The sequence below is a fragment of the Pristiophorus japonicus genome, chromosome 6 (genome assembly GCF_044704955.1).
Source record: "Pristiophorus japonicus isolate sPriJap1 chromosome 6, sPriJap1.hap1, whole genome shotgun sequence".
NCBI classification, from domain to species: domain Eukaryota; kingdom Metazoa; phylum Chordata; class Chondrichthyes; family Pristiophoridae; genus Pristiophorus; species Pristiophorus japonicus.
Genome location: NC_091982.1, coordinates 258,765,663 through 258,793,350, shown reverse-complemented (window position 1 = coordinate 258,793,350; position 27,688 = coordinate 258,765,663). Strand labels below are relative to the sequence as shown.

The window sequence follows — 27,688 nt, the reverse complement described above, 5'->3', positions numbered from 1 at the left end:
AACTAATTAGGATTGAAAGATTGTGACCAATGTCCATGTTATTCCTACCTTTGCTTCTTTCAGCATTCCATCTGTACCAGGTGACTTATCAACTTTCAGTAATGCTAATCTTTTTAATATGCTTTCTCTATCTATTAACCTGTCCATAATTTCCCTCTCCTCTTTTAGTGTAACCTTTACATCATCTGCTTCTTTTGTGAAGACAGATGCAAAGTACTTATTTAATACTTTCGCCATGTCTTCTACCTCTACATGAAGATTTCCCTTTCGTCCTTAAAAGACTCAACGTTTTCCCTGGTTAACCACTTACACTTTATGGGAGTAAAATTTGTCCCCTTAGCACCGCCCATTAGCGCTAGTAGGTCACACTAATGCGGCGTTGAAAACTGTAACGACAGCTCCTCTTGAATCCAGCGCTGCACGCCAAATCCGGACCACGGTAGCGTTGTTGGCAACAGCAATCATCGGGGACTTCAACGCCATGGAGATCGTGATGTCAGTGAGTGTGTTATGCTCACTCAATGCCTGATCTGCCAAATTGCTTCTTGCCACTTATCTTATCGCCTGGAGTTAACAACGACCTGGAGAGCTGTCGTGCAGCATCAGGAAGCCGGCTCCAGGGACCTTATTTAAAGGGATCAGCCCCAATCACTCGCAACTGGCAAGTTAGTGAAGTTTTAGTGCCTGTGTGTTAGTTCCTGCTACTGCAACGGTTTTATTTAGTGATTTGCAGGTTTTTTGATATCAGGAGTATTGTGGCAAGGAGAAAAATGCAAAATGTATTCTTGATTCAACCTAAAACACTTGCTAAAAGCCTTGGGGGCTGTACTGGCAGTCCACCTCACCCTCCAGGATCTACGGCCGAGGGAGCAGAGGCAACATGGGGGCTGTACTGGCCGTACACCTTGCCCTCCAGGATTTACAGCTGAGGGAGAAGGGGCAATGAGGAAGACTGGGACATGTGCGCAGAGGGAGGAGAAAGAAGATGAGGAACAGGAGGGTGGGAAGAGGTAGTCGGACAATTGGGCTTCCGGACAAACGGTCCATGACCAGCTCATCAGACTCCGATTTGAATGAATGAAATTCCAGATCCCCGTTGCTCACTACATCCCCATCATACCATCCCTGTGTCGTGCCATATCACAGCGTCCTCCTGGGCGCAAAGGTGAAATGGGAGAGACTACAAAATATTCCAAACTCTTGATAAATTTATGCATAAACATATCACACATATCACATGGATTCTAATAACTACTGACCCTTGTGCCTGCCACAGTTGAATAGCTGTCATTGTATGCAAGGTGTGAGATGTGGGTGTGAGTCTTGGTAGGTAGAAATTGTTGGTGGGTGAGTGCTGGGGGTGTGGTGCATTGAGCAGTGTGAGAAGCGTGTGGTACAGATGGTGGTATGTAACATTTGTTGAAGCCTTCATTCACCCTGCCCACCCATGTGTGCTTGTTAAAGTTATTCCTGCACTGTGTGTAGGTCCTGGGGACCACAATGCTGTCCATGATGTGGTGTGCCATCATCCTCAAAATAGTGCAGCAGAATTGTGGCGAGGGCCTCCTGCCAGGTGGGGGATACACGACCACCTGCCTTCTCTCCACCACTGAAACCAATGCCTCCAAAGCTTCATGGGAAAATCTGCAGGCTCTCTCCTTGGGGCGGCAATCTGCCATCAGAATTGCAAATAAGTGCTCCTTCTCCTAGTCCATCTTCTTATGGTTGTTGAGGCAGCTGTACACTCACTAATGCTGAGAATGAGGTGCTGCAAACATCAATGTACCTTCCCTTTAAGTACTGAAAAAAGCTTGTGGTAATCATTACTTGCGTTTAGACTACACTCGATATTGGTCCATCTTTTCAGTGTAACGCCAATGAGCTTGAATTTTTAGACTAGATTTATGGCTCCAATCATTTTAATGAGGAATGAGGACGAATTTTGCATGCAGTCTAGACGATTTTCACCTGGCGCAAATTCACCATTTTTAATCGAAACACCCCATTTCTTGGCTATAATGAATTTCTAGCCTGTATATGTTTATAGAATGGTTTGGGGCTCAATTTATTGTTGCCTGCTAATCTTTTCTTGTAACCTCTCACTTTTTCAATTCCTTCCTGTACTTTCCATAATCTTCTCGGTTATTAACTGAATCTTGCTGCTGACATTTGTCTTAAGCTTCCCTTTTCTGTTTTATTTAAACTTTGATTTCCTTGATCATCCAGGAAGCATTAGCTTTGAATGCTCTACCTTTTCCCTTCAATGGAATATGCCTAGGTTGTACCTGAACTAACTGTTGCCTGAAAGCCTTCCATTGCTCCATTACTGCTTTACCCTGCAATTGCCTTTTCCAATTTACCTGTGTTAGGTCCCTTCTTAAATTACTGAAATTAGCTAATCTGAGATCACTTCACTCACTCTCCCCACTGCCAAGATGAACAGGGGAATAATGGTAAAAAGGTGTGTTTGACAAAAATGCCTTATTTTATAATCAGCAAATGTATCTGACTTTGCAAGTCAGCAATTAGACGCAGATAACAGAGGCTTATGACAACTTTCCCTCTGGTCTTTTCCCTATGTGAAGAGGTGTCTAGCTTGGCACTTCCTACTACAAATGAGAATGAAAGTAGTAGCCATTCACTCTGGGGAATCAAACTTGCACGTGTTGGAAATCCTAAAATTAATTCATTGAAGGATGGGGAGCCAGTGAAAATTGTCAAGGATGGAAATGGTGGAGGTGCAGGCCTTTGTGCAGATGAAGACACAGGCTGTGGAGTGTTATAGATGAGTTGTATGTAGAAGTGAGGAGAACAGCTAAGAGAGCGTTGGAAAATTTGAGGCTTGAGATGACGACATCCGTCAATCAGGGTTCGGCAGCTATGGGCAGATAATTACCAGTGGAGGGAAGTGAATATTGGAGATTAAATAAAATGGCCCACCAAACCAAACTCCAGTCTTTCCTTTCCTCAGTACTTCATAACATAATTCTTAATGGCCCTGAGATTCCACAGGGGTTCTTTCAGTCTTTCTTCATAAGTCTGTCAGAAGAGCAGCAGATCCCCCCCCCCGCCCAAATATAGCAGCAAACTGGCATAATCTGTGATACATCAGGTTTCCATCATTTTTGCGAGGTTCTGCCAGATCCCTGCTGGAGTTACAAAGGGAGACCAGGAGAATCCCCATGGAATTTCAAAGCCAATTTCTCGTACTTTTCAACCTTAAGTTTGTGCTGCGCTGTGTCCCTTCAACTGGCCTCCTGCTTGCCATTGAGGTGAGGTGTTGACTTGAGGCAGGCGGGATAACTCAGATAAAGAAGTCCCCCAGGTCATTCCCATACACCTAGTGGATGATTTCAGAGTGATGTTTCAGGGGCGAGGGAGCAGGACTGTCCAATTCTTTTGTATGCGAACATCCAACACTATTAGTTCCCTACTAGGGCAATGTTTCAATTATTCTAATGCACTCCTGGCCGGTCACCCATGGTCTACCCTTCGTAAACTTGAGCTCATATAAAACATTACTGCCCGCGCTGTAACTCGCACCAAGTCCCGTTCACTTGTCACATCTGTGCTGGCTGACCTACATTGGCTCCTGGTTAAGCAACGCCTCGATTTTAAAATTTTCATCCTTATTTTCAAATCCCTCCATGGCCTCACCCCTCCCTATCTCTGTAATCTCCTCCAGCCCCACAACTCCCTGAGATGTCTGTGCTTCTCTAATTCTGGCCTCTTGAACATCCCCGACTTTCATCGCGCCACCATTTGTGCCCATGCATTCAGCTGCCCATGTCCTAAGCTCTTGAATTCCCTTCCTAAACCGTTCCGCCTCTCCACCTCTTTCCTCCTTTAAGATGCTCTTTAAAACTTACCTCGTTGACCAAGCTTTGGTCAACTGTGGCTTGGTGACAAATTTTGTTTTATAATGCTCCTGTGAAGCGCCATGGGATATTTTACGACATTAAAAGCGCTATATAATTCTTTGAAGAGATAACAGAGAGAGTAGACAAGTGTAATGCAGTAGATGTAATTTATCTAGATTTCCAAAAGGCCTTCGATAAGTTACCATGTAATAGACTAATGAATGTCAGAGAATGTGGAGTCAGGGCACAAGTAGCAGAATGTATAGCTAACTGACTTCTGTTATGTATCTGTAAAGCATGCACTCCCATGTTCCGCCACCAGGGAGCGCATCCGCTGAAGTCCCAAGGGATCCCAGCATCCCTTCGGAGTACTGTATATAAGCCGGCCCCTAAGGCTTGTTCCACACTCTGGAGTGTCTTATTAAAGACTGAGGTCACTGTTACTTTAACCTCCCTGTGTGCAGCCTCATCTGTGTTAGGAACACAATAATTGGCGACGAGAATACGAATCCAACGCAAAGATGCAGCAAACTGTGGGCATCTGGAGAAGTTCTCGGAGGGTGAGGACTGGGAAGCCTATGTTGAACGGCTAGATGAGTACTTTGTAGCCAATGAGTTGGATGGAGAAGGAAGCACTGCAAAAAGGAGAGCGGTCCTCACTGTCTGCAGGGCACCGACCTACAGCCTCATGAAGAATCTTCTGGCTCCGGTGAAACCCACAGATAAGTCGTATGAGGAGCTGTGTACACTGGTTCGAGAGCATCTTAACGCGAGGGAGAGTGTGCTGATGGCGAGGTATCGGTTCTACACGTGCCAGCGATCTGAAGGTCAGGAAGTGGCGAGCTACATCGCCAAGCTAAGGCGACTTGCAGGACAATGTGAGTTTGATGGCTACCTGGAGCAGATGCTCAGAGATTTTTTGTACTGGGCATTCGCCACGAGACCATCCTATGAAAACTTTTGACTGTAGAGACACCGACCCACAGTAAGGGCATTGCGATAGCACAGGCGTTTATGTCCACTAGTGATAACACCAAACATAAATATAGTGATAGTATCCTATCCCAGACGTCTGCAGCATATTTTGAAATCAGGATACACAGTAATGGTTACTAAAAGATGTTGGTAATGCCGACTGGTAAAGCTTTAAGAAGAAAGGGGAAAGAAAGAACTTGTATCTATATAGTATTTTAAACACACCCTCAGGATAATCCATGAAACACAGTCACTGTTGTTATGAAGCCAAATGTCAGGCAGTCAATTTGCACAACAGAAAAGTCCCACAAACAGCAAATGAATATTTGACCAGATAATTTGTTTATACAGGTGTTGGTTGAAGGAAGAATGTTGACCTGGGCACTAGGAGAATTCCTGGCTGTTCTTTGAATAGTGTCATATTAATATTGCACCAAACCTTTCTTTTATTCTATATTAGTGGACTTTCAGGTCTCGATTTTAACTGTGGGTCAGTTTTCGGTTAGTCAGCAGCAATGCGAGTTGTTAAATCACCTACTGCTCCAGATGCAAAGTCAGTGGCAAGTATTGGAAAATCATGCAGTCTGGAGGTCATCCACCAACAACAGGCAAATGATGGAATAGGCTGCCTGGCCGGTCCATGGGGTTCCCGGGATTGGTGGGGAGAGTTTGTGGCAGGGGAGGCCTAAGCTTTCCTTGTGGAGCCCAGAGGAGCATTCCTGTTCTTCCTGGGCCAAGAAGAAAGTAAAAAAAGTTTTAAACTTATCTTTTTATGCCACTTCTGGCCCCAATCCTCTTCATCACTGGATTTTCCTGACAAGAAACTCACTGCCCCTTCCCGCTCAGGCTACCTAATAAGAATTGCAGCCAGGCCCCAAAGATGCAAGTGGTCAAAGATGGGTGGTCAATTTTAATTGGCCACCCATCTGGTTTCCACTGAGCTGCTAGAGTTAAAATCGGTGTCTAATTGCACTGTCAATGTTTCATTAGATTTGTTGTGCATCTATAAAGCATGCACTCCCATGTTCCGCCACCAGGGAGCTCATCCCCTGAAGTCCCAAGGGATCCCAGCATCCCTTGGGAGCACTGTATATAAGCCGGCCCCTAAGGCCTGTTCCTCATTATGCAGTGTCTTATTAAAGACTGAGGTCACTGTTACTTTAACCTCCCTGTGTGCAGCCTCAACTTTGTTAGAAACACAATAACGGGCGACGAGAATATGAATCCAACGCAAAGATGTAACAAACTGTGGGCATCCTGGAGAAGCTCTCGGAGGGTGAGGACTGGGAAGCCTATGTCGAACGGCTAGACCAGTACTTTGTAGCCAAAAAGCTGGACGGAGAATGAAGCGCTCCAAAAAGGAGAGCATTCCTCCTCATTTTCTGCAGGGCACCGACCTACAGCCTCATGAAGAATCTTCTGGCTCCAGTGAAACCCACAGATAAGTCATATGAGGAGCTGTGTACACTGGTTCGAGAGCATCTTAACCTGAGGGAGAGCGTGCTGATGGCGAGGTATCGGTTCTACACGTGCCAGCGATCTGAATGTCAGGAAGTGGCGAGCTATGTCGCCGAGCTAAGGCGACTTGCAGGACAATGTGAGTTTGATGGCTACCTGGAGCAAATGCTCAGAGACTTTTTTGTACTGGGCATTGGCCACGAGACCATCCTACGAAAACTTTTGACTGTAGAGACACCGACCCTCAGTAAGGCCATTGCGATAGCACAGGCGTTTATGTCCACCAGTGATAACACCAAACAAATCTCTCAGCACACAAGTGCTAGCAATGTTCATAAATTAACTGAAACTGTGTTTGCGAGCAGAAATGTACAGGGCAGAACCCACGAGTCTGCAACTGCCAGCAGGCCTCAGGTGACCCAGATAACTCAGAGTCCCCAACAAAGAATGAATGCAAGGCAATTCACACCTTGTTGGTGTTGTGGAGGCTTCCATTGAGCATATTCATGCCGCTTCAAAGAGTATGTTTGCAAGAGCTGTGGAACAATGGGACACCTCCAACGAGCTTGCAGACGAGCTGCAAGCTCTGCAAAACCTGCTAATCACCACGCGGCAGAGGAAGATCGGTCCAAAGTGGATAACCTCACATTTATCCACATTATACTGCATCTGCCATGCATTTGCCCACTCATCTAACCTGTCCAAGTCACCCTGCAGCCTTATAGTGTTCCCCTCACAGCTCACACCGCCACCCAGTTTAGTATCATCTGCAAACTTGGCGATATTACACTCAATTCCTTCATCCAAATCGTTAATATATTTTGTAAAGAGCTGGGGTCCCAGCACTGAGCCCTGCGGCACTCCACTCATCACTGCCTGCCATTCTGAAAAGGACCCGTTTATCCCAACTCTCTGCTTCCTGTCTGCCAACCAGTTTTCTATCCACGTCAGTACATTACCCCCAATATCATGCGCTTTGAATTTGCACACCAATCTCTTGTATGGGACCTTGTCAAAAGCCTTTTGAAATACACCACATCCACTGGTTCTCCCTTGTCCACTCTGCTAGTTACATCCTCAAAAAATTCCAGAAGATTCGTCAAGCATGATTTCCCATTCATAAATCCATGCTGACTTGGACCGATCCTGTCACTGCTTTCCAAATGCGCTGCTATTTCATCCTTAATGATTGATTCCAACATTTTCCCCTCTACTGATGTCAGTCTAACTGGTCTATAATTACCCGTTTTCTCTCTCCCTACTTTAAAAAAAAGTGGAGTTACATTAACTACATAGGAACTGATCCAGATTCAATAGACTGCTGGAAAATGATCACCAATGCAACCACTATTTCTAGGGCCACTTCCTTAAGTACTCTGGGATGCAGACTATCAGGCCCCGGGGATTTATCAGGCTTCAATCCCATCAAGTTCTCTAACACAATTTCCCGCCTAATAAGGATATCCTTCAGTTCCTCCTTCTCACTAGACCCACTGTCCCCTATTATTTCGAGAAGGTTATTTGTGCCTTCCTTCGTGAAGACAGAACCAAAGTATTTGTTCAATTGGTCTGCCATTTCTTTATTCCCCATTATAAATTCACCTGACTCCGACTGCAAGGGACCTACATTTTTCTTCACTAATCTTTTTCTCTTCACATATTTATAGAAACTTTTGCAATCAGTTTTTATGTTCCCTGAAAGCTTCCTCTCGTACACTATTTTCCCTCTCTTAATTAAACCTTTAGTCCTCCTCTGTTGAATTCTAAATTTCTCCCAGTCCTCAGGTTTGTTACTTTTTCAAGCCAATTTATATGCCTCTTCCTTGGTTTTAACACTATCCTTAATTTCCCTTGTTAGCCACAGTTGAGCCACCTTCCCCATTTTATTTTTACTCCAGACAGGGATGTACAAGTTCATCCATGTGATATTTAAATGTTTGCCATTGCTTATCCACCGTCAATCCTTTAAGTATCCTTTGCCAGTCTATTCTAGCCAATTCACGCCTCACACGTCGAAGTTTCCTTTTCTTAAGTTCAGGACCCTAGTTTCTGAATTAACTGTGTCACTCTCCATCTTAATAAAATATTCTACCATATTATGGTCACTCTTCCCCAAGGGGCCTCGTACAACAAGATTGCTAATTAGTCCCTTCTCATTACACATCACCCAGTCTAGGATGGCCAGCTCTCTAGTTGGTTCATCGACATATTGGTCTGGAAAACCGTCCCTCTTACACTCCAGGAAATCCTCCTCCATCGCATTGCTACCAGTTAGGTTAGCCCAATTAATGTGTAGATTAAAGTCGCCCATGATAACTGCTGTACCTTTATTGCACACATCCCTTATTTCTTGTTTGATGCTGTCCCCAACCTCACTACTACTGTTTGGTGGTCTGTACACAACTCCCATTAGTGTTTTCTGCCCTTTGGTATTCCGCAGCTCCACCCATACTGATTCTACATCATCCAGGCTAATATCCCTCCTTACTATTGCATTAATTTAACTCTTTAACCAGCAACGCCACCCCACCTCATTTTCCTCTCTGCCTATCCTTCCTAAATGTTGAATATCCCTGGATGTTGAGGTCACAGCCTTGGTCACCCTGGAGCCATGTCTCTGTGATGCCAATTACATCATATCTGTTAACTGCTGTCTGCGCAGTTAATTCGTCCACCTTATTCCGAATACTCATCGCATTGAGGCACAGAGCCTTCAGGCTTGTCTTTTTAACACACTTTGCCCCTTTAGAATTTTGCTGTAATGTGGCCCTTTTTGTTTTTTGCCTTGGGTTTCTCTGCCCTCCACTTTTACTATTCTCATTTCTATCTTTTGCTTCTGCCTCCATTTTATTTCCCTGCATAGGTTCCCATTCCCCTGCCATGTTAGTTTAACTCCTCCCCAACAGCACTAGCAAACACTCCCCCGAGGACATTGGTTCCAGTCCTGCCTAGGTGCAGACTGTCCGGTTTGTACTGGTCTCACTTCCCCCAGAACCGGTTCCAATGTCCCAGGAATTTGAATCCTTCCCTTTTGCACGACTCCTCAAGCCACGTTTTCATCTGGGCTCTCCTGCGATTCCTACTCTGACTAGCACGTGGCACTGGTAGCAATCCTGAGATTACTACTTTTGAGGTCCTACTTTTTAATTAGCTCCTAGCTCCCTAAATTTGTTTCGTAGGACCTCATCCCATTTTTTACCAATATCTTTGGTACCTATGTGCACCACGACAACTGGCTGTTCACCCTCCCTTTTCAGAATGTCCTGCACCCGCTCCGAGACATCCTTGACCCTTGCACCAGGGAGGCAACATACCATCCTGAAGTCTCGGTTGCGGCTGCAGAAACGCTTATCTATTCCCCTTACAATCAAATCCTCTATCACTATCGCTCTTCCACTCTTTTTCCTGCCCTCCTGTGCAGCAGAGCCACCCACGGTGCCATGAACTTGGCTGCTGCTGCCCCCCCCTGATGAGTCATTCCCCCTCAACAGTACCCAAAGCGGTGTATCTGTTTTGCAGGGAGATGACCGCAGGGGACCCCTGCACTACCTTCCTTGCACTGCTCTTCCTGTTGGTCATCCATTTAATATCTGGCTGTGTACCCTTTACCTGCAGTGAGACCAACTCGCTAAACATGCTATTCACATCATTCTCAGCATCGTGCATGCTCCAGAGTGAATCCACCCGCAGCTCCAATTCCGCAATGCGGTCCGTCAGGAGCTGGAGGCGGATGGACTTCCCGCACACGTAGTTGTCAGGGAGACTGGATGTGTCCCAGACTTCCCACATAGTACAGGAGGAGCATAACATGTGTCCGAGCTCTCCTGCCATGACTTAATCTTTTAGATTAACTTAATTTGGCAACAACAATGCTAAAGGTTACTTACTGATAAAGAAAAGAAAATGAAAAACTACTTACCAATCACCAGCCAATCACTTACCCCCTTGGCTGTGACGTCACCTATCGATTTCTTTCTACTTTTTTGCCTTCTCCCTGCAGCTGCACAAGCCACGCCTCCTCAACCACAAACTCCCGACTGCTGAACTCGTGGCCTTTTTATAGGCCTCCGACCCCGGACTCCCACCTCCTCGACCACGAACGTCGTGTATTTGGACTTTCAAAAGGTTTTTGACAAGGTCCCACATAAGAGATTGGTGTGCAAAATTAAAGCACACGGTATTGGGGGTAATGTACTGACATTGCTAGAGAATTGGTTGGCAGACAGGAAGCAGAGAGTTAGGATAAATGGGTCCTTTTCAGAATGGCAGGCAGTGATTAGTGGGGTGCTGCAGGGCTCAGCGCAGAGACCCCAGCTCTTTACAAAATACATCAATGATTTCGATGAAGGAATTAGGTGTAATATCTCCAAGTTTGCAGTTGACACTAAGCTGGGTGGTGGTGTGAGCTAAGAGGCTGCAGGGTGACTTGGACATGTTTGGTGAGTGGGCAAATGCATGGCAGATGCAGAAACATGTGGATAAATGTGAGGTTATCCACTTTGGTGGCAAAAACACGAAGGCAGAATATTATCTGAATGGCGGCAGATTAGGAAAAGGGAAGGTGCAACGAGACCTGGGTTTCATGGTACATCAGCCATTGAAAGTTGGCATGCAGGTACAACAGGCGGTGAAGAAGGCCAATAGTATGTTGACCTTCATAGCTAGGGGATTTGAGTATAGGAGCAGGGAGGTCTTACTGCAGTTGTATAGGGCCTTGGTGAGGCCTCACCTGGAACATTGTGTTCAGTTTTGGTCTCCTAATCTGAGGAAGGATGTTCTTGCTATTGAGGGAGTGCAGCGAAGGTTCACCAGTCTGATTCCCGGGATGGCAGGACTGACATGCTAGGAGAGACTGGATCGACTAGGCCTATATTCACTGGAGTTTAGAAGGATGAGAGGGGATCTCATAGAAACATATAAAATTCTGACAGGACTGGACAGGGTAGATGCAGGAAGAATGTTCCCGATCTTGGGGAAGTCCAGAACCAGGGGACACAGTCTAAGGATAAGGGGTAAGCCATTTAGGACTGAGATGAGGAGAAACTTCTTCACTCAGAGAGTTGTTAACCTGTGGAATTCCCTGCCACAGAGAGTTGTTGATGCCAGTTCGTTGGATATATTCAAGAGGGAGTTAGATATGGCCCTTATGGCTAAAGGGATCAAGAGGTATGGAGAGAAAGCAGGAAAGGGGTACTGAGGTGAATGATCAGCCATGATCTTATTGAATAGTGGTGCAGGCTCGAAGGGCCGAATGGCCTACTCCTGCACCCATTTTTTATGTTTCTATGTTTAGAAAGCAAGAATTTGAGAAAGTACATTGAAATATGTAGAAATGCATTCTAAATGTGGAGTATAGTGATACGTACCCCTTTGCAATGGAGAACTTCTGTAAATGAAAGTGTCTCTTTAATGTGTTGGAGCAACAACACATTTACAGTCTGTCCATTTACATTTTAGGGCTGATTCTATTGCATTTGTGGAAACTGACACACAATTGTGGGGGAAACTCTGCAACTTGCTCACAGCCAGGCTTTCTGCCAGTGTTGCTGCTGGCTCCGGACGAGTAGGAAATGTAATCGGACCAACTAACAAGTCCCGATACTCCAGATTCCAACACTAACCAACGATTTAATTAGTTACAAAGAATTACCAAAAGGGTGGGGTGCAGAGGACAGAGCCACCTAAGGCCTATTTATTCCATTTATTTTTCCTCTGTGGGCAATGGACCAATTAAGGTTGCTACTCTCAACCTGCTAATACTGTCGGAGATATGAGACAGATTCTTAATAACAACTAATTCAACCAATTCTTCCTGCTTGCAGGGAGGGGCTGAACCCATGTCTCACCTCCCACCTCTCTGTGACACGTGTTGGCTCTGCAGTGCTTCACTCCAGCTTCATAATTAATTCTAACATGGACTTATTTTTCAGGGTCTTGCTCTTTGTCAGTAGTTTGAAAAAAAGAGGAGAATCTTTACTGACATGAAGTTGATTGAACTGGGTGCAGGCACTGGAACAGTGGCAATCTTAGCAATCTGTTGCAGATGCGACAAAACAAAGAGAATTAATTTTATCGAAAGTTTTTCCTAACTTTTATCGCAGAGCGGCAGCGTACCTGAGCAGGAACAGACCGAGGCCCGAGAGTGGGGATAAAAACCACAGCAGACCACAGCATATGGCCAGTGTTATCTCCTGGACTAGTTTCGATCGCCTGGTTGGGTCGGAGAGGAATTTTTCCAGATTTTTTCCCGAATTGGCCTGGGTTTTTATCTTTTTTTGCCTCTCCCTGGAAATCGCATGGCTCCGGGTGAGGAGAACTCTGCTGTTTGACATCACAGGTAAGGCAGTTAAGTGATTGGTAGTGATTGTGGGCTAAGTTTTTCTTTTAAAATAACATATAGCATATATAATTAAATTCTAAAAACTAACCTTTATTTGTTTAACTAATATAGGGTAAATACTTGATTAACGCGAAACTAATTAATTAAATTAAATAATGGGAAAACAGGAGATGTGTTGCTGCTGCAATATGTGGGAGCTTCTGGACGCTTTGGTCCAGGACAACTACATCTGAGGTAAGTGTCTGCGACTCAACGAACTTCGGTTCCGAGTTGAGGAGCTGGAGTCCGAGCTGCAGACATTGCGAGACATCAGGGAGGGAGAAAGTTACCTGGACCTTTTGCTCCAGGAGGCAGCCACACCATCTAGATTAAATACTTTAGAATTGACACGTGGTCAGGGACAGGAGGGTGTGACTGTGAGTGAAGCAGGTACGGGGATCCAGGAGGTAGTATTGCAGGAGCCCCAGTCCCTGCACTTGTCCAATAGATTTGAGGTTCTTGCAACCCTTGTGGACAAGTGTGCAGACTGCGGAGTGGACGAGCAGACTGACCAAGGCACCGTGGTGCAGAAAGCCATTCAAGTGGGGGGAGTAATGAGGCAGGTGGTTGTAGTTGGGGACAGCATAGTTAGGGGGATAGATGGGTTCTCTGCAGCCGAGTGCGTGCATCCCGAAGGCTGTGTTGCCTACTTGGTGCCAGGGTAAACGGCATCGCCTACGGGCTGGAGAAGAACTTGGAGTGGGAGGGGGAGGATCCAGTTGTCATGGTACACGTAGTTACCAATTACATAGGTAGGACTAAGAAAGAGGTTCTGCTGAGAGAGTTTGAACAACTAGGGACTAAATTGAAAAGTGGAACCACAAAAGCAATAATCTCTGCATTATTACCTGAGCCACGAGCAAATTGACATCGGGTCAATAGAATCAGGGAGATGACTGCATGGCTCAGAGGTTGGTGTGGGAGAAGTGGGTTTCAATTTGTGGGGCACTGGCATCAATACTCGGGAAAGAGAGAACTGTTCCGTGGGGACGGACTACACCTGAACTATGCTGGGACCAGAGTTCTAGCGAACCGAATAACTAGGGAGATGGACAGGGCTTTAAACTAAATAAGGGGCTGGGGTGGAGGACAGTCGCAGTGGAGAGAAATCTAGAATGCTCAAGAGAAAAGAAAGGGAAGCAATGCAGGAAAATGATTGTGGTAAGGATAACCAGATTATGTCAGGAAGGGACAGAGCATACAAACAAAAGAGTGCACTAACAAATAGGGTCCAGGTTAAAAAAAAATAGTGGTAAGACAAATAGGGCTATAGTACAAAATAATGTGAAGATGTCTAGTAATGTTAAAAAGACAAATCTAAAAGCATTATATCTGAATGCACGAAGCATCTGTAATAAGGTAGACAAATTAACAGCACAAATAGATGTAAACGGATACATATAGTTGCTGTTACGGAGACATGGTTGCAGGGTGACCAGGGTTGGGAACTGAATATCCAAGGATATTCGATATTTAGGAAGGACAGGCAAAAAGGAAGAGGGGGTGGGGTGGCATTGTTAGTAAAGGATGAAATCCGAACAATAGTGAGAAAGGATATTGGCTCAGAAAATCAAGATGTAGAATCAGTCTGGGTAGAGCTAAGGAGCACCAAGGGGCAGAAAACATTGGTGGGAGTTGTCCATAGGCCTCCAAACAGTAATGGTAATGTAGGTGACGGCATCAACCAGGAAATTAGAGATGCATGTAACAAGAGTACTACAGTAATCGTAGGTGACTTTAATCTACATATAGACTGGTCAAACCAAATTAGTAATAATACTGTGAAAGATGAATTCCTGGAGTGTGTACAAGATGGTTTTTTAGACCAGTATGTTGAGGAGCCTACCAAGGAACAGGTTTTCCTCGATTGGGTATTGTGTAATGAGAAGGGGTTAATTAACATTCTTGTTATGCGGGGTCCTTTGGGGAAAAGTGACCATAACATGACTGAATTCTTTATTAAGATGGAAAGTGAAGTAGTCCAATCCAAAACTAGGGTCCTAAATCAAAACAAAGGAAACTATGAAGGTATGAGGAATGAATTGGCTATGATAGATTGGGAAGATTCATTAAAAGGCATGATGGTGGATAGGCAATGGATAACATTTAAGGAACGAATGCATGAATTGCAACAGTTATACATTCCTTTCTGGTGTAAAAACACAAAAAGAAGAGTTGTCCAAGCATGACTAACAAAAAAAATTAAGGATAGTATTAGATCCAAAGAGGAGTTATACAAAGTTGTCAGAAAAAGTAGCAAGCCTGAGGATTGGGAGCAGTTTAGAATCCAGCAAAAAAGGACGAAGAGATTGATTAAGAGGGGAAAAATAGAGTATGATAGTAAACTTGCAAGGAACATAAAAACTGACTGCAAAAGTTTCTACAAGTACGTAAAAAGAAACAGATTAGTGAAGACAAATGTAGGTCCGTTACAGACAGAAACAGGAGAATTTATAATGGGGAACAAGGAAATGGCAGAACAATTAAATAAATACTTCAGTTCTGTCCTCATGGAAGAGGACACAAATAACGTCCCAGAAATGCTAGGGAACCAAGGGCCTAGTGAGCAAGAAAAATTAAAGGAGATGATTATTAATAAGAAAATAGTGCTGGAGAAACTAATGGGACTGAAGGCTGATAAATTCCCACGGCCTGATGGTCTGCATCCCAGAATACTAAAAGAGGTAGCCATGGAAATAGTGGATGCATTGGTTGTCATCTTCCAAAATTCTATAGATTATGGAACAGTTCCTCCAGATTAGAGGGTGGAAAATGTAATCCCACTATTTAAAAAAGGAGGGAGAGAGAAAACCGGGAACTACAAACTGATTAGCCTAACCTCAGTAGTAGGGAAAATGCTAGAGTATTATAAAGGATGTGATAACAGGATACTTAGATAATATCAATGGGATTAGACAAAGTCAACATGGATTTATGAAAGGAAAATCATGTTTGACACACCTACTGGAGTTTTTTGAGGTTATAACTGATAGAATAGATAAGGGAGAACCAGTGGATATAGTGTATTTGGATTTTCAGAAGGCCTTTGATAAAGTCCCACAAGAGGTTAGTGTGCAAAATTGGAGCACATAGGATCGGGGGTAATGTACTAGCATGAATTGAAAATTGGTTAACTGACAGGAAACGGAGAGTAGGAATAAACGGGTCTTTTTCGGGGTGGCGGGCAGTGACTAGTGGGGTATCACAGGGATCAGTGCTTGGGCCCCAGCTATTCACAATATATATAAATGATTTGGATGAGGGAACCAAATGTAATATTTCCAAGTTTGCTGATGACACAAAACTAGGTGGGATTGTGAGTTGTGAAGAGGATGCAAAGACGCTGCAAGGCAATTTAGATAGGTTGAATGAGTGGGCAAACACATGGCAGATGCAGCATAACGTGGATAAATGTGAAGTTATCCACTTTGGTAGGAAAAACATAAAGACAAAGTATTATTTAAATGGTGATAGCTTGGGAAATGTTGATGTCCAAAGGGGCCTGGGTGTCCTTGTACACCAGTCATTGAACACAAACACGCAGGTGCATCAAGCAGTTAGGAAGGCAAATGGTATGTTGGCCTTCATTGCAAGAGGATTTGAGTACAGGAGCAAGGATGTCGTACTACAGTGATACAGGACCTTGGTGAGACCGCACCTGGAGTATTGTGTGCAGTTTTGGTCTCCTTACCTAAGAAAGGATATACTTGCCATAGAGGGAGTGCAGCGAAGGTTCATCAGACTGATTCCTGGGATGGCAGGACTGTCGTATGAGGAGAGATTGGGTCGACTAGGCCTGTATTCACTAGAATTTAGACGAATGAGGGGGGATCTCATTGAAACGTATAAAATTCTGACTGGGTTGGATAGACTGGATGCGGGGAGGATGTTCCCCCTGGCTGGAAAGTCTAGATCAAGGGGTCACAGTTTCAGGATATGGGGTAGGAAATTTAGGACCGAGATGAGGAGAAATTTTTTCACTCAGAAGGTGGTGAACCTGTGGAATTCTCTACCACAGAAGGCTGTAGAGGCCAAGTCACTGAATATATTTAAGAAGGAGATAGATAGATTTCTAGACACAAAGGGCATCAAGGGGTATGGGGGAAAAGCGAGAATATGGTGTTAAGATAGAAGATCAGCCATGATCATATCGAATGGTGGTGCAGGCTCAAAGGGCTGATTGGCCTACTACTGCTCCTATTTTCTATGTTTCTACTAGGTAAGTTTAAAAAGTTCGCACAAAGCCAAGAGGTGTCGGAAGCAGAACTTTGCAAATGTGAATGATAAAATGGGCAATGATGAACATTGAGTAGGGACTATGAGTATTTTGAAGTTTTTTATGGTTAAAAAATACACTCAAACCTTCAGCATCATTCAATCATTTGGCCCATTGTACATTTTAGTTCTGTTAAAGATCTTATAGTTTATATTACTTAGCTGTACTGTATCCTTAATATTATCATTCACTTGTCATACAGTCAATTACAAAAAAGACTTGCATTTATATAGTGCCCACACAACCTCAGGACATCCCAAAGCGCTTTACAGCCAATGAAGTGCTTTTGAAGTGTAGTCACCGTTGTAATGTAGGAAACGCGGCAGCCAATTTGCACACTGCAAGCTCCAACAAACAGCGATGCTATAATGAGCAGATAATCTGTTTTCAGTGATGTTGATTGAGGGATAAGTATTGGCCAGGACACCAGGGATAACACCCTTGCTGTTCTTTGAAATAGTGCCATGGGATCTTTTATGTCCACCTGAGAGAGCAGACCGGGCTTCGGTTTGATATCTCATCCAAAAGACAGCACCTCCGACAGTATAGCACTCCCTCAGTACTGCCCTGGAATGTCAGCTTAAAATTCTGTGCTCAAGTCTCTGGAGTGGGATTTGAATTCACAAGCCTTCTGACTCAGAGGCGAGAGTGCTACCCACTGAGCCACAGCTAAAGGAAAAGATAAGAGTAAAGGTGAATGCTTTCAATGTAGGATAGCTTTTCCTCCCCTTCTTTGACTGCAGTACATTTTTTTAAATAAAAGAAACAAATGTATATTTTCCCCTTTGTTTTAATAGCTGGGAATTGTCTTCTTTGAAAAAAGGAGGTAATTAAAATTTTTAGCGCCAGGCATGAAATGGCTGCCATTTTACACCTCGCGTATTTTTCATTCCCATTAAAGCACTATCTTAACTAACATCATCATCATAGACAGTCCCTCAAAGCGAGGATGACTTGTTTCCATGCCAAAAAAGGATGAGTTTACAGGTGTTTCAATGAAGGACCTAATATTCCAGATCCCGAACTACATCCTGAAGGGTGGAAGATGCCTGTGCGTGGATTTTTTTAACGTGGGGTGGCCGTTGCACACCAGCCACCACACGGGCTTGACAGAGCTGGGTCTTGGTCCAGTGGCAAGGGTTATCCAAAATGACGGGAGACCTGCTCTGCTGCACAGACCTAGTGCGCACACATCTACAACATATTGCAGGAAGTTTTCTATGACTTGCTGAACACCCTGGATAGCTCGGAAGATTTCTGAAAAGTCAAGATGTAAGGAACAGTTTCAAAGGACATGGGTGGCTTTTGGAGTGGCAATTACTGCTACTTCAATATAGATGCCCCGAGATTCAACCTGAACGCCACACTTACATTGGACTTCCAAGAGCTGGTTGAGACTATTTGGTCTGTTGTGACACTTACCAGTAGCACCTTTGAGCCTGTGCCCAGCACCCGTTAGTTGTAAGATGATGTTGTCTCTCTGGAGAGTGGCATTGAGTAAGCTTCCTTTATGCCCCTCCAATGCCTGCATGAGGGGGCTTCAGACATGGGCCCAGCACTCCTTACTACTGTAACAGAAAGGCTGCTGAAAGCTCGTCACTCTGGGAGAGCAACTTTCCTGACAAAAGAATCACTTCAGGCCTCCAAGGATCTAGGGAAACCATCCTAGCCACTCAACCTCATATCACTCAGGAAACACCTCATCAGAGTCGTAGATTAGAAGATCACTCAATAAGTAAGCTGATGCAAAAGGTAGACTTGTGTTTAGAAGTAGTTGTAGGTAGGATGAGTTGCATTTTTGACGCTTTTTTGGTGAATGTTGCTTTGTACAGTAAATATGGCATATGCACATAGAGTTCTGAGTACATTCATGCATATGTTTTCAACTTTTGGGGGTTTGGATGATGACGGGAAATGTAGCGTTCTGTCTTATTAAGAAACCTGGCATAAGTATTTGGCTGTGAGAGTGTGGGAGGAGACTAGGCAAGTGTGAGGTGACTATATTTGATGAATCAACTTTTCTTGAAAGTACTGGACTATCAGTTGTGCCCTCCTTTCTCTGGCTATGGCTGTTGGTTGTCTTGTTCCATGTCCTCTCCTCATGTGAACCCTCCTCATGTAGCGAGGTACAACAAATCCCTCTTCATCATCATCACCTTTAGCATCCAGAAGCAGGAGGTCTTTCTTTATTCTTCATGCAACATGTTATAATGATTGCTGAGACTCTTACAAGGCAGTATTACAGGGCTCCAACAGCTTATGCAGGTGCCTGAAATGAGACTTGAGAATTACTATGGTTTGCTCTTCGGCACTTGACATGGACCTCATGGAGCTCATATCTATTATATGCCTCTGCCTGCAAATATTTACTGGAAACTTGAAAGTAGGGAATGGCCATGATCACCAATCAATCATTCCGATACATTGCTCTTTTCCTGTTCATAAAACAGTTGCGATACAGGCGTTCATACATTCTGTTAATTTCTCCTTGCAACACTGAGAACCCTGGCAGTCTCTAGAATTGGATAGCTCACTTTCTTTGTTAGTCTAGTTCTATTGGGAAAGATATGACTTGTGTAGTTCTGCTGAATATAACACCAGTGACCTTCTGGATGCAGTAGTGAGCAGCTGCCTGATTAATGTGACCAAGATCATCTGTTGCTGCCTGCAAGGATCCAGTTGCAAAGAAATTCAAAACAGTGGTGACCTTGACTGGTATAAATACTGTTGTTCTCCTGGTGGAAGTGAGCAAGTCTTCAGCCAGCGGCTGGCATATCTCCCCAACTTTTTCCAGTGGAAGCACAGCCTTCTGAGACCGTGATTGTCATAAAATATTAAATAAGACCTTGTTGACCAGTAGACCCTGGTGAATGTGTCTGTTTGTGCAGGGAAGAGATGCCTTCTGCGATGCCTCAGTCCAATTGCCTCCAGTCTAGCCTCTTTCATGTCCTCAGCCTCTTGCTCTCCATAGCAAAAGATAGAGAGACTCGCTTTTAGCAATCCAGGTCCCTAATGCAAAGCAGTACTTTGAGCAGAACTGATTAAAAGTAAGAGCAAAAGTCCAGACTGAAGCTCGAGTACTTAACAGATTGGCATCAACCTTCAGAAGCCGTGCACAAAATGGCCTCCTCAATGTAGTATCCACATCTTAGATAGTGGCAGTAATTATTTGGGGTGGATGTTGGGAGAAATCTGTTGATGGGGTTAGCCAAGCTTCCGTGTTTACATATGGCAGATCAGGCTCTTGATGGGCCTTAAAGGGAACTGGCGATTTTTTGGGAGGAAAATCTTGCTGCAGTTTTTTAACAGCAGCATTGAGGCAATAGCATTACAACATCCATTTTAATCTACATCCCTACATCCAGCTCAAAATAGAGGGCATTTCAGAGGGGAATACATGTTAAATGATGCCATTCACATTTCAATCTTATTGTGTTCCTAACACAGATGAGGCTGCACACAAGGAGATTAAAGTAACAGTGACCTCAGTCTTTAATAAGGTACTCCAGAGTGAGGAACAGGCCTTAGGGGCCGGCCTATATACAGTGCTCCCAAGGGATGCTGGGATCCCTTGGGACTTCAGGCGATGAGCTCCTTGGTGGCGGAACATGGGAGTGCATGCTTTACAGATATATAACATCACTACCCCCCCCCCAAAGTCAAAGTGAAAACTATTTACAAGGTGAGGTGGTCGGGAGCCTTTCTTTCCCTGGTGGACCGCCTCGGTACAAATGTCTGTTCTGGTGTGTTGGCTGTGCCCTCGCTGGGCTGGCGTGTTGTTGGCCCTGCAGGGCTGCTGGGTGAGCCTGGCCTTGCTGGGCTGTTGGGCATGATGGGTTCGATTTCCTGGTCCGGGGTGGTGTCGTTGATCCTTTGAGTGTGTGTTGTGGGCTCGAAAAAGGTGGTGTCTGCTGTGGGTTGTTCAGGGCAGTCTGTGAACCGCAGCCTCGTTTGGTCCAGGTGCTTTCTGTAAATTTGTCCATTGTCTAGTTTGACTACAAACACCCTACTCCCTTCTTTAGCTATCACCGTGCCCGCGATCCACTTGGGACCATGTCCATAGGTTAGCACATACACAGGGTCATTCAGATCAATTTCCCGTGACACAGTGGCGCGACCATCGTTTACATTTTGTTGCTGCCGCCTGCTCTCTACCTGATCTTGCAGGTTGGGGTGAACCAACGAGAGTCTGGTTTTAACTGTCCTCTTTATGAGTAGCTCAGCCGGGGGCACCCCTGTGAGCGAGTGGGGTCTCGTGCGGTAGCTGAGCAGTACTCAGGACAGGCGGGTTTGGAGTGAGCCTTCTGTGACTCATTTAAGACTCTGTTTGATGGTTTGTACTGCCCGCTCTGCCTGCCCATTGGAGGCTGGTTTAAATGGGGCCGAGGTGACATGTTTGATCCCATTGCGGGTCATGAATTAATTAAATTCAGCACTGGTGAAACATGGCCCGTTGTCACTGACCAGTATGTCAGGCAGGCCGTGGGTGGCAAACATGGCCCTCAGGCTTTCAATGGTGGCGGTGGTGGTGCTTCCCGACATTATTTCACATTCAATCCATTTTGAAAAAGCATCCACCACCACCAGGAACATTTTACCGAGAAACGGGCCCACATAGTCGATATGGATCCTCGACCATGGTCTGGAGGGCCAGGACCACAAACTTAGTGGTGCCTCTCTGGGTGCGTTGCTCAACTGAGCACACACGCTGCATTGCCATACACAGGACTCGAAGTCAGAGTCAATACCAGGCGACCACACGTGGGATCTGGCTATCGCTTTCATCATTACTATACCTGGGTGTGTGCTGTGGAGATCCGAGATGAATGTCTCCCTGCTCTTTTTTGGTAGCACTACGCGGTTACCCCACAACAGGCAGTCTGCCTGAATGGACAGCTCGTCCTTTCGCCGCTGGAATGGATTGATTGGCTCTTGCATTTCAACAGGGATGCTGGCCCAGCTCCCATGCAGTACACAGTTTTTTTTTTACTAGGGACAGCAGAGGATCTTGGCTGGTCCAAGTCCTAATCTGGCGGGCCGTGACAGGTGATTTATCATTTTCAAATGCTTCCATGACCATCAACAAGTCTGCGGGCTGCGCCACCATCAACAAGTTTGCAGGCTGCGCCATTTCCACCCCCGTGGTAGGCAATGGTAGCCAACTGAGAGCATCCGCACAGTTCTTGGTGCCTGGCCTGTGGTGGATGGTATAATTATACGCTGATAGCGTGAGTGCCCACCTTTGTATGCGGGCTGAGGCATTCGTATTTATCCCCTTGTTTTCAGCGAACAGGGATACGAGGGGCTTGTGATCGGTTTCCAGCTCAAATTTGAGGCCAAACAGGTACTGATGCAATTTCTTTACCCTGAACACACACGCTAATGCTTCTTTCTCAATCATGCTGTAGGCCCTCTCGGCCTTAGACAAGTTCCTGGAAGCATAGGCGACAGATTGCAACTTCCCCGCAATGTTAGCTTGTTGTAATATACACCCGACTCCGTATGGTGACGCGTCACATGCTAGCACAAGTCTTTTACACGGGTTATACAATACAAGCAGCTTGTTGGAGCATAAAATGTTTCTGACTTTCTCAAAAGCAATTACTTGGATTTTTCCCCATACCCAGTTCTCACCTTTGCGCAATAACACATGTAGGGGCTCTAAAAGGATGCTTAACCCCGGTAGGAAGTTTCCAAAATAGTTGGGGAGTCCCAGGAACGACCGCAGCTCTGTGACGTTCTGTGGCCTGGGTGCGTTCCTGATAGTCTATGTCTGTGGGCCGAATGCCGTCCACCGCGATCTTTCTCCCCAAAAACTCCACTTCTGTTGCCATGGAGACGCTGTTCGACCTCTTCAGCCGCAGCCCTACGCGATCCAGTCACTGTGGACCTCCTCCAGGTTTTGTAGGTGCTTGGCGGTGTCTCGACCAGTGAGCAATATGTCGTCCTGAAAAACCATCGTGTGTGGTACCGACTTGAGTAGGCTCTCCATGTTTCTCTTGAAGATCGCTGCAGCCGACCGAAATCCAAACGGGCATCTGTTGTAGATGAACAGTCCCTTGTGCGTGTTGATGCAGGTGAGGCCCTTTGAAGACTCCTCCAGCTCCTGCGTCATGTAGGCCGAAGTCAGGTCGAGTTTAGTGAATGTCTTGCCTCCTGCCAGCGTCGCAAATAGGTCGTCTGTCTTCGGTAGCGGTATTGGTCCTGCAGCGAAAAACGATTAATCATTACTTTATAGTCGCCACAAATCCTGGCCGTGCCATCACTTTTGAGTACTGGAACAATCGGGCTGGCCCACTCACTGAATTCCACTGGAAAGATGATGCTCTCGCGTTGCAGCCTGTCCAGCTCGATTTCCACTCTCTCCCTCATCATGTGAGGTACCGCTCGCGCCTTGTGGTGAATGGGTCATGCCTCTGGAACCAAGCGGATCCGCACCTTCACCCCGGAAAAGTTTCCAATGCCTGGCTCAAAAAGGGAAGGAAATTTGTTTAGAACCTGGGTACATGAGGCCTCATCGACATGTGATAGCACTCGGATGTCATCCCAGTTTCAGCGGATTTTGCCCAGCCAGCTCCTTCCAAGCAGTGTGGGGCCATCGCCCAGGACAATCCAGAGTAGCAGTTTGTGCACCGTGCCCTCATAGGTGACCTTGACCATGGCACTGCCCAGACATGATAAGCTCTTTGGTGTACGTTCTCAGTTTCGTGTGGATGGGGCTCAGGGCTGGTCTGAATGCCTTGTTGCACCAGTTTCTTAAACATCTTTTTACTCATGATGGATTGGCTAGTGCCAGTGTCCAATTCCATGGCTACGGGTAAGCCATTCAATTTTACATTTAGCATTATAGGTGGACATTTCGTCGAAAATGTGTGCACCCCGTGTACTTCAGCATTTGCCTCCTCTCTCTGAGGCTCAAAATTGCTTTGATCCATCATGGACTGATCTTCCTCTGCCACGTGGTGGTTAGCAGGTTTTGTAGAGCTTGCAGCTCATTTGCAAGCTCGTTAGAGGTGCCCCATTGTTCCACAGCTCTTGCAAACATACCCTTTGAAGCAGCATGAATAGGCTGAATGGAAGCCTCCACAACGCCAACAATGTGTGAATTGCCTTGCATTCATCCTTTGTTGGGGACTCTGAGTCATCTTAGTCACCTGAGGCCTGTTGGCAGTTGCAGACTCGTGGGTTCTGCCCTGTACATTTCTGCTCGCAAACACAATTCCAGTTAATTTATGAACATTGCTAGCACTTGTATGCTGAGAGATTTGTTTGGTGTTATCACTGGTGGACATAAACGCCAGTGCTATCGCAATGGCCTTGCTGAGGGTTGGTGTCCCTACAGTCAAAAGTTTTCGTAGGATGGTCTCGTGGCCAATGCCCAGTACAAAAAAGTCTCTCAGCATTTGCTCCAGGTAGCTATCAAACTCACATTGTCCTGCAAGTCGCCTTAGCTCGGCGACTTAGCTCGCCACTTCTTGACCTTCATGTCGCTGGCACGTGTAGAACCGATACCTCGCCATCAGCACGCTCTCCCTTGGGTTAAGATGCTCCCAAACCAGTGTACACAGCTCCTCATATGACTTATCTGTGGGTTTCACTGGAGCCAGAAGATTCTTCATGAGGCTGTAGGTCGGTGCCCTGCAGACTGTGAGGAGGACCGCTCTCCTTTTTGCAGCGCTTCCTTCTCCGTCCAGCTCGTTGGCTACAAAGTACTGGTCTAGCCATTCAACATAGGCTTCCCAGTCCTCACCCTCCGAGAACTTCTCCAGGATTCCCACAGTTTGCTGCATCTTTGCGTTGGATTCGTATTCTCGTCGCCAGTTATTGTGTTCCTAACACAGATGAGGCTGCACACAGGGAGGTTAAAGTAACAGTGGCCTCAGTCTTTAATAAGACACTCCAGAGTGAGGAACAGGCCTTAGGGGCTGGCTTATATACTGTGCTCCCAAGGGATGCTGGGATCCCTCGGGACTTCAGGGGATGAGCTCCTTAGTGGCGGAACATGGGAGTGCATGCTTTAGAGATACACAACAAATCCAATAAAACGTTGACAGTGCAATTAGACACTGATTTTAACTCTAGCAGCTCAGTGGAAACCAGATGGGTGGGCCAGTTAAAATTGACCAAATTACTTGCATCTTTGGGGCCTGACTGCAATTCTTAATGGGTAGCCTGAGCGGGAAGGGGCAGTGAGTTTCTTATCAGGCAAATCCAGTGATGAAGAGGATTGGGGCCAGAAGTGGCATAAAAAGGTAAGTTTAAAACTTTTTTTTACTTTCTTGTTGGCCCAGGAAGAACAGGAATGCTCCTCTGGGCTCCACAAGGAAATCTTAGGCCTCCACTGCCACAAACTCTCCCCACCAATCCCGAGAACCCCATGGACCGACAAGGCAGCCTATTCCATCATTTGCTTGTTGTTGGTGGATGACCTCCAGACTGCATGATTTTCCAATACTTGCCACTGACTTTGCATCTGGAGCAGTAGGTGATTTAACAACTCGCATTGCTGACCAACCGAAAACTGACCCACAGTTAAAATCGAGACCTGAAAGTCCACCAATATAGAATAAAAGAAAGGTTTGGTGCAATATTAATATGACACTATTCAAAGAACAGCCAGGAATTCTCCTAGTGCCCAGGTCAACATTCTTCCTTCAACCAACACCTGTATAAACAAATTATCTGGTCAAATATTCATTTGCTGTTTGTGGGACTTTTCTGTTGTGCAAATTAACTGCCTGACATTTGGCTTCATAACAACAGTGACTGTGTTTCATGGATTGTCCTGAGGGTGTGTTTAAAATACTATATAGATACAAGTTCTTTCTTTCCCCTTTCTTTTTAAGGCTTTACCAGTCGGCATTACCAACATCTTTTAGTAACAATTATTGTGTATCCTGATTTCAAAATATGCTGCAGACGTCTAGGATAGGATACTATCACTATATTTATTTCCAGATTCTTTGCATCAACTATTGGGCCCGAAAATCGGACACAAAGTTCTTCAATTGTCCATTAAGTGTCCTCGAATTAAAAGTGTTGGGAATATTTGATCAATTGTTTACACATCACTATAATGTTTGTCATAATCTTACATGTACTATACATTTATGACCATCTATTACGCACAGTGGATTGCTGATTATTCTCTTTGCTTGATAAGAATGATTGGATAAAATAATGCTCAAGCATCCCACACGTCCAATATCCTAACATCTGCTCTAATGCCAGTTAGGACCAAAAGGAGAAACCTTCAGAAAAATCTGTGCGATTTGTGGAGTAAAATAAAATGGCTCTTCCCTGCCAATGGTAGCAATTTCTATTTGTATAGTTCTTTGCAGGCCTTGTGAGGCAGAGATCAGTACTATAGAATCATTACACTATACCTTGTGAAGTGCCCACAGACCAGAACTTTTTCAAATAGTTAGATTCTGGACTTGTGTGCTGACCCATTTTATCCTCAAATAAAAGGAATTTGTGCTTGGTGCTCGAGTATTCTCTTTAGATGAGATGGGAAATGTTCAAATAAGCACTATTACAGACTGAGTCTTGACCTTAGGGTTTCTCCCAGATTAGTTTTTTTCAAATTAAATTTACGGTTTGGAAACTAAACCTCTCTGTAAAAGCCCACGTATGCCAGCCTGTATACAGTGGACATACTCGTGTGATGTCAAGGCATTCTTCTTCAATGCATCTGTGAAAAGATTTGTGGGTGGATATCAGCCAGCAACAGAATCTGTAGGTCAGTACCTGGCTGTGACAAGATCTGTGGGCCAATAACTAGCTGCAAAAGGCTAAAATGATTTAGTTACGAGCTGCATTGGCCAGCATATACCTGAGATGGTATTCACCTATACATTCAATATTTCCTTTAAATGATTGGGTTTTTTTTTTGCTTTGTGTGACCATGATTTAGAATTGGATAATTGTGTGGAACAAACCCAAATGGGATACGTCATTATTTTTTTCAGGAGGAGATGTAACAATTACAGACCAACCAAATTTTTTAAGCAAATAGAACATAATGTTACTGCCAGCATCCCCACATCTTGTAGAAATTGCGTAAACATCCGTGCCCTATCCTGGGGTCTTGATCATGTTCAGTTTCCTAGCGACTATGACTTCATCCTGGGTGGAGAAATTGTCTATTTTTCAAAGATCTATCCCTTACTATTAAAGACTCTGCAACATCTCAACAGTGAAAGAACTATCACTTACCTCTCCCAAAATGTGGCAGAACTTTCCTATCAACAATTTCTACGGGGGCATTCTACCTAAGCATTTTAATTGTCAACGAGTTAACAGTAATGAAGAGAATGATGTCAATGTGTATAAAGTGACCAAAAAAAGTGCAAGTTCTGGGGATCAGCTGATAACATAGAGAGAAAAGTATTTCTCACATAATGCAACGCTTGGGATTCCTGAGGATGTTTTTCCATCATTATCTGCTTATAAGGTCAGTTTGAAGAAGTATTTTTTTGATTTATTTTTTAACTCATCTGCTATTTTTTGTTTGGAATTTGAATGTTTCCCCCTCCTCTCCTGAGGAGTGCATCAAACTGAAAACAAAGGCATACAATGTGGCCAAGATTAGTGGGAGGCCAGAGGATTGGGAAATTTTTAAAAGCCAGCAGGGAACAACTAAAACAATGATTGAGAGGGAAGATAGATTATAAAAGTAAACTAGCACGAAATATAAAAACAGATAATAAGAGTTTTTACAAGTACATAAAAAGGAAA

The 27,688-nt window shown here is 44.9% G+C and overlaps 1 pseudogene; it reads left to right on the top strand.

Annotated features, from left to right (window-relative positions):
* Positions 1 to 481: 481 nt before the first annotated feature.
* Positions 482 to 27,329, top strand: LOC139266307 (EEF1A lysine methyltransferase 3-like; annotated as a pseudogene).
* The last annotated feature ends 359 nt before the right edge of the window (positions 27,330 to 27,688 follow it).